The 10544-nt window shown below is 39.3% G+C and overlaps 1 long non-coding RNA gene across 1 annotated transcript; it reads right to left on the bottom strand.

Moving 5' to 3' along the window:
- Nucleotides 1-953: 953 nt before the first annotated feature.
- LOC140323296 (uncharacterized) lies at nt 954-6537 on the bottom strand. Its single transcript, XR_011919331.1, has 2 exons — nt 5581-6537; nt 954-1425 (listed from the first exon to the last, which is right to left on the bottom strand). It is a non-coding gene; the product is annotated as an uncharacterized lncRNA (long non-coding RNA).
- Between the last annotated feature and the right edge of the window lie 4007 nt (nt 6538-10544).

Here is a 10544-nt window from a genome sequence, read left to right as displayed (position 1 = left end):
AAAATGTTTGTACATAACCCAATTTGGCAGTTTTTTTCTGTACAAATTCACCACTGAAATGAATATAATTAATGCAGTATAGAAACTGTTAACCTCTTTTCCGGGAACCCATTTACATAAATTAACACCCATTTGGGGGTTTCATCATAAGTGCAGAAATACCTAGATTATCTAAACATCTGGCGGTGCTGTCATGAGTTTTAACTAAAAAGAAAATATATGTTGGTTTTCCATCAGATACGGACAATAGCCAGTTGGTCACTTGTTTATTATATGTAGAGAAAGGTCAGGAAATCACATCCGTTGATACAATGGGGAAAATACAGTATGTTGAAAAATGCCTCTCTAAAAATGCTGGTATGAGGTAAAAGCCTTGTATATATTATACACAGGGGTCTTAAATATGTCTCTATACTTATATTGTTTATATATATATATATATATATATATATATATTATATATACATATATATTTATATATATAAAAATATTCGTTTGAAATGGTAAGGGCAGAAAAAAAAACAATCATTTACCTTCACTTAGCTTTTGCATATAAACACTTTAGGCAATTTATTTCATCATTATCACAGACTACAATAAGAGTTGCACTCTGGGATCTCTTGCCATTCCTTTTAGTTGACATTGACATTGTTCCTATCAAGTTTCTATAGTGTGGCCAAAACAGTATGTTATAATTCCAATCCATTTTCCTTGTGGTGCTTAGTACTAGGGATGGTCTTCCCATTCAAAATCCACTCACACTTCCTCCTGTTATGTGGTTGCATCCTCTAACTTGCTTGCAATACTGATCATTAAGTTCAAGCAGGCATGTTATAGCAATGTGGAGTATTGGCGCCTGAAAGGAATTGTCTGTTTTCTGTGCAGATACACCCTGGTCTGGTCAGTAGTTCACCTTCATCTCAAGCGCACTTGGAGACAACGCACACAAAGTATGTGGTATAAAAGAATTGTCTGAAGTTTATTAGCACAACTCTTGATTATATAGTCAGCTCGAAACATTCTGCACAAGCACAAACATATAGGTTACACAACATAAATGTACATATATGGTAATACAATATCCGTGTATCCGTGTATACTTGAAATTTAGGGAACCTACAGGTGCCTGCTTTGACTTGTGGTTAAGCATGTTTCGATACAGATAAGGCCCCTGACAGCGACATGCAGTAGTTTGTTCTATTTTCCCTTATGCAAGTAAAACAAGATATCTCTTAATACATATAAATGGGACCTTTTCCCACTGCTGGCGTGGACCCAGGTCGGGGTTTCTTCTGTAAGAATCGCTGTTCTGGTGACTGCTACCACTCGGGTGGGAGGTCCATACCGGAACTCTGTCTGTTTCTTTCCTTTTGTGAGTCATTATACAATCACCACATCTCCAGGCTGAAAGGCATGAGTAGGTTCCTGTGGAAAGATAGGAGAGGCACGAGCAACATCTCTTTCAATTTGATCTAAAGTTCTCAACAAGTTTTCAGACGTATTTAGCCTGTACTACCTCTAGATCCCCTTTGTCTATTATAGGGGTCTTTGGGCCCCATGGAGTGGGGAAAGGTCTTCCAATCAAGATCTCAAATGGTGTGTAACCAGTATTCTTATTAGGTTGCATTCTGATCTCTGCTAAAGCTATGGGTAAAAATTTCTTCCAAATTGTGAATGTGCCACCAGTGATTTTACAGTGATTGATCTTTTCTTTTACCATTCTGTTCACCCTTTCTACAACCCCTGAACTTTGAGGATGGTATGGGAGGTGAAACTTACAAATAATACGTAGGGCCCTTGATAGTTCCCTACAAACTCTAGAGGCAAACGCTGGGCCATTATCTGAATTAATTTGCACAGGACATCCCCGCCTAGGTATAATTTCTTGTAAGAGAATCTTTACCACAATTTGTGTGGTTTTGTTAGTAGTTGGAAAAACTTCTGGCCATCTGGAGAACATATCTACAATTACAAGGGCATATTTTTGCCTATTCCCTGTTTTTGGCATATGGGTAAAGTCAATCTGTAGGTGTGTGAATGGGGAAGATGGATACTCCAGATGTTGGTGTTGAGCCTTGTTTGGGTTATTGGGGTTGTTTCTAAGACATGTAAGACATCGAGAAACATAATATTGCACCTTCGTTTTGAGACCCAGAATATAAAAATCTCGTCTTATCAGATCTGCTGTGGCTTGGGCTCCCCTGTGACCGAGGCCATAGTACTGAGCAATTAGAATAGAAGAACTTGCTACTGGGATACAGGGTTTCCCCTCTTTGCACATCAGACCCGTAATCGGGTCTTAAAGTGCACCTACATTCAGCCATTCATTTTTCTCCTCAATGGATGCAGAATCCTGAAGATCCATCAACAAAGTATCTGTAAGGGTAATCTCAGGAATAAGGAGTGACGTCAGTTTGTAGCCCCGTGTGAGCTTTGCAGTGTAGGATGGTGACTCTGTTCGGGAGTTGAACTACCGTTAGAAGATCCTGCACTAATGTTGAGTGTGAAATGTGCTTACCCTCTGCTGCAATAAATCCTCTCTTCTGTCATATCACTCCGTGATCATAAACTACTCCAAAGGCATACTTTGAGTCTGTATAAATGTTTATGTCCTTCTCTTCAAAAAGTTGACAGGCCCTGGTGAGTGCAATAAGCTCGGCAGCCTGTGCTGACTGGTAGGGAATGGGGTTTGACTCTAGAACAATATCTGGACGTTGGGCAACGGCGTACCCTGCATGGTACGTGTTATCATTGGGACGGGAGCAAGATCCGTCTACAAAGACATCAGGTGGCCCTTAGATGGGTGTGGAGCAGAGGTCAGGTCTGAGTGATGTATGTTCATGTATGAGTTCTGTACATTCATGAGGAGGAACTAAATCATCTTGTTCTCCCTTGTGACCAAGTAAGGCATAAAAAATGGCCATAGGGCCAAAGGTGTGTGAGTACTTAATGTGAAGCTGAGGATTCGAAAGTAACAGGACTTCATAGCCACTCAGCCGTTGAGCTGACAAGTGCTGGGTATGTATGTTTTTGAGTAGGGCTTGAACATTGTGTGATGTATGTAAGATAGTGGGGTGATCCAAGGTAATGGGGGCAGCCATCTCCGCAACCATAGCACATGCTGCTAAACTTCTGAGACACGCAGGCATGCCCTGAACCTGTACGGGTACCACTTTTGAGAAAAAAGCAACTGGGTGAAATTTGCCTCCATGCTCTTGTGCCAGGACTCCTGCCATGGTTTTACAATTGTCCCTGGCAAAAAAGTGAAACTTCACGCCATAGTCGGGTAGGCCTAGGCCAGGATTTGTAACCATTGCACATTTTAGATGACTGAAAGCTTGTAACATGGGTTCAGACCATTTAATAAGATCAGGCATTTCAGGTTTTGTGGCTTGTCTCAGGATGTTGTCATAGTAGGAACAATCAGCTATCTTTTGGCGCCAGTAACCAATCATACCAAGGAAAGTTAATTCTTGCATGGCTGATTGTTCTCTCACCCTTTCTGAGAACAAATCCCAAATACTCAACACTTTCAGTACACCATTGTAACTTTTTCTTAGACACCTTATGGCCACAGTCATGTAACCACTTGAGCAAGCTAATACAATCAATTTGGCAGGGCTCCCGAGTAAAACTACAGATGAGGAGGTCATCCACATACTGTAGAAGGACTGAACCATGAGGGGCAGACCAAGGGCGCAAGGTGGCTTGGAGGACAATAGAGTAGACAACAGGAGAGTCTACATAGCCCTGAGGCATCCTACACCAGGTGTATTGGTGTATTGTTGGTGTAAAGTTTGAAAAAGTAAAAGCAAAAAGTGTCCGTGTCTCCTTGTCAACTGGGACAGAAAAAAAGCATTTTTTAAATCAATCACGGAGAAAAACTCCGCATCTGCAGATATGGCTGATAAAAGAAATGGCACATCCGGTACCACCGGGGCTATTGGAGCGATCTGGGCATTCACTGCTCGCAAATCTTGCACAAATCTAAATGTCTTGTCAGCCTTTCTCACTGGGTTAACTGGTGTGTTGTAAGGGGATACAGTGTCTTCAATGACCCCTGCTTCTAAAAATGCTCGGAGCAGAGGTTCGTTGCCTCTTTCTTTCTCAGGTAAGAGTGGGTATTGTTTAATATATATTGGTGCTGATCCTGGTCGAAGCATGGCTTTGAACGGGGTGCAAGAAATAAGACCCACATCTTGGTCTGCCAAACCAATATGGGGCAAACATGAGCCAATTCTCTCCTCCTGATTTCATGTACTTCATATCCCACTGTGGGTCAGGCCCGTAAAATGGCCAAGCTGAAGTATCTAGTAGACATAGTCCTTTGACCATGTCCATATGGAAAGTGTTATTTGCTCCATCCCTCGGGAAGGGGTCTACACTCTTCATACCCTCTGTCCACCCTGTCACATTATCGACCAAATAATAATCAGTACCGCAAACACGGGCCACATAATCTTTACAAGTTTCTCCTACATATAGGTGGAGGGGGAGCCTTAGTTTGCTTCTGACCCATTTTCTTGATAAACATAGAGAGGGGGAACAAGAAAATATTCTGATTCAGATACCGGGTGGCATAAGAATACTACTGACAAGGTCACAGTGCCCGTCTTACCTCACCAGAAGGCTGATGAGAGACTCGCCAAAACGTGACACAGACTTTGAGCTGTCATAAGTCTGTACAGTTGGAATATTTGTTATTATTTTTATATCCTTCAAGGTAAACAAAAAACATAATGGAGATAGATCATTGTTACCTTTAATGACCAACACTCAAATTATCACACAATAAACAATCTTATACTTCTATGCAATAGTAATAAAAGCAGTACCGTATTTTTCGCCTTATAAGACGCACCCAATTTTAAAGGAGGAAAATCTAGAAAAAAAATATTCTGAAAGATTATTCCCCTTCTGATCACTCATGTGCCATTCATACCGGTATTCCCTTTCTGATCACTCTGTGCCTTTCAAATTCCCTTTCTGATCACTCTGTGTCATTCAAATTCCCCTTCTGATCACTCTGTGCTTTTTTTCCACTGTACGGCAGTTAGGACAGGGAACAGCAGGTGGCGCTGTGCCGGCTTCTTTCGCTCTGCTTTACAGACAGGACAAGACACGATGCTGGCAGAGGAGAGAAGAGACACGCTGCATGCAGCCAGCGAGGAGAAGAGACACACGCAGGATCGGGTATCGGGTGAGTATATTATTTTAATTATTTTATAACACATTTGTCGTATAGGACGTACTAACTTTCCCCCCCCCAGTTTTGGGGAAGAAAAAGTGCGTCTTATACGGCAAAAAATACGGTAAGCAAGAAACCTAAGATGGACCACTCAGACCAGGGTGTGTGTTTGTAAATATATTCAATCTAAATTTCTTCCCAAAAGAAATCTCTGCCTTGTGAGTTGGCCGGACTCACATATAAAGTTTCAGGCTTCCCAAAAACCTGTTCTATCTCTTTAATCCTAATATAGGTTTAACTTCCTTTCAGACAATAATAACCAGATTCTTTAAATAGAAGCAACAGAGAGACTCGGAAGCATTTGGAAAAGAAAGGGAGAATCCTGTACTTACCGAGGTCTGTGTGCTCTATCCTGGACGAGCCCCTAACTGAAAGGAATAGTCTGTTTTCTGTGCAGATACACCCTGGTCTGGTCAGTAGTTCACCTTCATCTCAAGTGCGCTTGGAGACAACTCTTAAAGAAATACACACACAAAGTATGTGGTATAAAAGAATTGTCTGAAGTTTATTAGCACAACACTTGATTATATAGTCAGCTCGAAACATTCTGCACAAGCGCAAACATATAGGTTACACAACATAAATGTACATATATGGTAATACAATATCCGTGTATACTTGGAATTTGGGGAACCTACAGGTTCCTGTTTTGACTTGTGGTTAAGCATGTTTCGTTACAAGGCCCCTGACAGTTATAGTTTGCGACATGCAATAATTTGTTCTATTTTCCCTTATGCAAGTAAAACAAGATATCTCTTAATACATATATATAGGACAAGGGTTCATCTGGAAACACAACTCAAAAAATGAATGTTGTCAGAACAAGATGGAGGTTCCTACTTCCTTCAGCGCCTTATCAAACAAGGTTCCAGGTGCGTCATTATGCATGCCATACTATTTGTGGACTTTGTCAGTCCTTCTTCAGCATCCAATGTAAACCCCAGATACCAAAGGTCTGGTGTTTGCCATGGACCTGTGCTGTGTTATCATAACAAGACCACCAAGCTCTTGAAGACCTTCAGAAAAAAAGCTTGTAGATGCCCATCAGTCTGGGAAAGGCTTTAGAAGGAAATATAACACTAATCAAAAGATCTAAAATTGGAAAATATTTCAGACAACTGCTAATTTGTTTTGGACTAACCAGTCTATTAAGCCTGGCCCAAGAGCTGAACTTTAGATAAAAGAATCTCCAAGGACACTGTGAGGATCATCAGAGACTTTTTCAACAGTTGGTGTCAAAGTGAATCTATCTAAATGAATCAGAAGCTGACTGAACTAAATTATTTGCAAGTGAGTTTTTCAGGTTTACAGAATGAAGAGGTGTGGAGTTGTGGAAGTACTTTATAATCTTCTAGAGTATTATGAGACGTTGACAGAAGGGAAATCCAGTAATACCAAAAACACTTTTTTGGATAGCAGGGACAAGTTATAACCACCGTCAACATCTTAAATGTAATCTTCATCCTAGTTGCTGAGAATTCACAGGATGTAAGCAAATGTGCAGCTTTTCTGATATTTACCGACATCTGTATCCCCTTGGAATGCGTTCCTAAATGTTCAGTCATAGCCCAGTAAACAGAAAAATGATTACTTTTTGCACCAGTAACAACTGCCATGATTAAAGTGGACAATTGAAGTACAATTGAATGCAATTCCAAATTCACCAACACATTTTTTTTTTTTATTATGCACACAGTTAATACCCTTTAATCTGGTTTGGTATAACTTTTATCAACCATTCATTTGTGCAGCCATGTTCATGTGCTAAAATAAGGCTTGCTTTTGGACTTTGTTCCTACTATAACAGATTTGAGTGCCATGCATTATATTTTGTGTTGCAGGTCGTTATAATGCTGACCCCATTGAAAATTTTAAGGCAGCCTATACTAATAGACACAAATGCATGTTATTGTTAATGCACTGAATTGTATATAGTGAGAATTCTGGACATTTCTTTATATTCAACGTCTGATCTTCCAAACATTAAAAGAGGCACAGTGCACTCTAAAGCATCACTCAAAGTGGAATAAGTGAAGAAAAAGTGGAGTGACAGGGTGATGAGCTCATCTCCTTTTACTTTCACTGTCCAGTCACAGGCTGTAGGAGGGTCAAAACCTGTTAGTATTATGGTTTGCATTGGGGGGAAAAAGTCACTTCCCACTAGTAGACGTGGCAACTTTTATGTGTGGCAGAGCTCTGTAAATCTCAGGATTAAATGGACAGAAATGGAAATACTTTGGCAGGTGAAATAGCTCCCCTATAAGTATTTATTCTGTGTTATTTAGGCTGTTTGGAGTTTAGATGTAGGGTCAGGGTGATTATTTCTGAAAAGGAGAACAAAAAATATAAAAATATGACGGGGCTACAACTCTTCCCCATCCACAAACATCATTCTATACTAAGAAAAAATATCAGACAAGGGCTGCTATTGCTGACCCCACGCTTTTTTGGTTTGTGAGATACTTTTAAAATGACCAAGTCAAAATGATCTACCAACAATAAAAACTTGGACTTAAATCCTGTCCACGAAAAGAGTTTATTTTGGAAGGCAGGGCTCCGTGATCTTGAGTTGCCTTTGCAATCCACTGGTTTATCGCGATCCACCTATTGGGCACCCCTGATCTAGACTACCAATTTAAAATATGTGTGAAGAATAGATCTTTTGTTTTTTTTAGAATTCATTTAGTATTTACTGGTGGCATGCTTTTTTCTGGACATGTGATGTATACAGCAGAGAAGCCAGAGCTTGCAGTCTTAAAAGCTTTACTCATTGATATAAAAAAACAAAAAGCTAAAAACCAAACAGCTAAATACATATACGTTTTTTCCACCATGACAGCACCTTTAGGAAGGTAACACTCCAATACCCATAGTCAACACACCTGTAGTTTTGTCAGGAGATATCCAAAAAAAAATCATGTCCACAGGATGGCCATTTTCATAACAGCTGGACCTCCTCATGTTGAGTTAAGAACTCTCATACCATCAGTTTTCCGAGTTTCAAATAAGGCTTGCTGACCACAATAATACCAACATGAGCACAAATGGAAAAAAAAGTGCGGTTAATAAATCTTAGGGTTTGCACTTAAACAAAGACAACTTTGAGACAGCTAATTGTTTTAGTGTGTGGTATTTGGGTCTGGGAAGGAAATTGGGCCTTTAGGAATAATGGATAGTTGACTTTTTTTCTGTATTGTACTAAGTTCTGTATGTAAGGTGATCCCCTGTGGTGTTTATGTCTGGGCTTTGTAATAATTCTGTATGTAAGGCAATAGTTCATGTTTATGTCTGGGCATCATCTTAGACTTTGGTGATTCATGTGAATATAATGCTCCTACTATACCAGTTGATGGCAATCATCTTGTTAACATTACATACATAACTGGGTGCTAAAGTCAGACTCTGGGAATTATGTTATCTACCTTTACTGGTCTCAAGCACCAAACCCCTTTATAACAAGTGATTTGAATTTCTGCTTATATAAAGAGAGTAACGTGAAACTGAAGGTACTTTTTCAGAGATACATTGGATCAAAAAATAAATAAATAAAAGTAGATAATATTTGATCTCCCCTGGAATATAACTTCCACCTATAGCTACATCCTGCATTTTATGACCCACTCTATGCAAGAGTTGATGTGTCTGATGTGTCCCCTGGTGTTTTCTCTTGAAGTTGACCTTTCACCGAGACAATATGTAAGCTGCCATATTTTTCCTTGTGTTCTAAAAAAATATTGACAGCCTTGTTGGTGTTCTGATCCTTTGCCTTTAATACATTGTGAATCTGGAAGGAACTCAGGTGTTTAGCCAGTTATCTGAATACTTGTTTCAAATATATATGACTGACCTTACTGAAACCAAACGAATTCAGAAATGAGAACCCACATAAATTCTGCAGTAAATCTGCTTTTACATAGCAGTTAACACTGATTGGGGAAAAGAGGGTGATGATTGGAAACTGTGGTTAACTTGGTTACATTATCAAACATCTTTGATAATCTGAAATTTCTAGGTGAGTTGCATAGATCCAAATGGTACAACTTGTAACACTACGACATTACCACCTATGTGTTCTTTAACACCTTCAAGTGAGAAGAAAGGGGTTTGATGACATGAATCGCTCATCCAATAACTTGTGGAGGTTATAGAGAAGGGATGTATAGTTCTACATTGCATAGTGAAGAGATGCATAGAACTTTCTCTTACAAATCATCACAAAAAAAGCCACTTAGATTTCTAAGTTTAAATAGGGCCCTCCCCTGCAAACAAACTGTTTTATTACTCACTTGCTCAGTGCACCTTTCTTCCACCATTTCCCCCTGTCAAGGTCCTAAGTATTTGGAATTTGTTTAACGAGTATGAATGCTGGTGTTTCCTGCCTATGTACTATGCTTCCTTTCTTCAAACCCCACATCATTATAGGACATATCACAGACGGAGGAAAGAACTGCAGCAGGTACAGAGGCAAAGACACTAATGGAGGCTGCAGCACTGGAACAGAGAGGTTTAATTTAGATAGAGACTTGGAGGTCTTTAAGACCGAACACACTAGTACTGACATTTGTATACTAAACTTGGGAGACTAGAGTTTGGATTTTAAATCCAGCTACCAAAACAAATAATGTTAAAGTTAATCTCAAGGTTCAGAAAAACGCTAAGTAGAGCTAACCCCACACTGCAAGGGTTAAATGATCTTTAGGGTCTAAGGTTAACATAAAGAGTACTTTTAGCCTACTTTAATATCACATGTACTCCTAATCTTGTTCCAAGACATGTGCTGTGGACAGGCTTTCTGCCTTCTCCCCTTTCAATGCAAATCTACTTGCATTGTGAGAATAATGTCAGTGATCCCTGCCCAGATCAGCTAATAAAAAAGGACGTATAAGACGGGTCACACTGATGTATTGGACTAATTCCACTACAGGTGATGAAAGTTTTGAGTTCAGCTTTTAACTTTAATGGTTGGAATATGAGCACTCCCCTCCAGCAGAAAGTACATTGTAAATTATTTTCATTTTTATAGCCAAAATTTATAGCATGACTCAGGCAATCTCAGGGAGAAACAGCGTTTACCATCTGATCAAATCTGTAAAAGTAACTACAAAGAAACTTTTGTTGCATTAGCAGAGATTTTTTTTATTTTGCACCATTGATTGGCCTTTAAACAGACCGAAATGTATTTAAACAATTCACATCGTAAAAAAAATAATTAAACTTGAATATAAAAAAAATATTTTAACCAAAACCTGTGTTCGTAAAAAAAAAAAAAATATCAGTGCAAGTAGTATTGACAAAT

The sequence above is a fragment of the Pyxicephalus adspersus genome, chromosome 2 (assembly GCF_032062135.1).
Source record: "Pyxicephalus adspersus chromosome 2, UCB_Pads_2.0, whole genome shotgun sequence".
NCBI lineage: Eukaryota > Metazoa > Chordata > Amphibia > Anura > Pyxicephalidae > Pyxicephalus > Pyxicephalus adspersus.
This window is presented reverse-complemented; position numbering and strand designations above follow the sequence as displayed.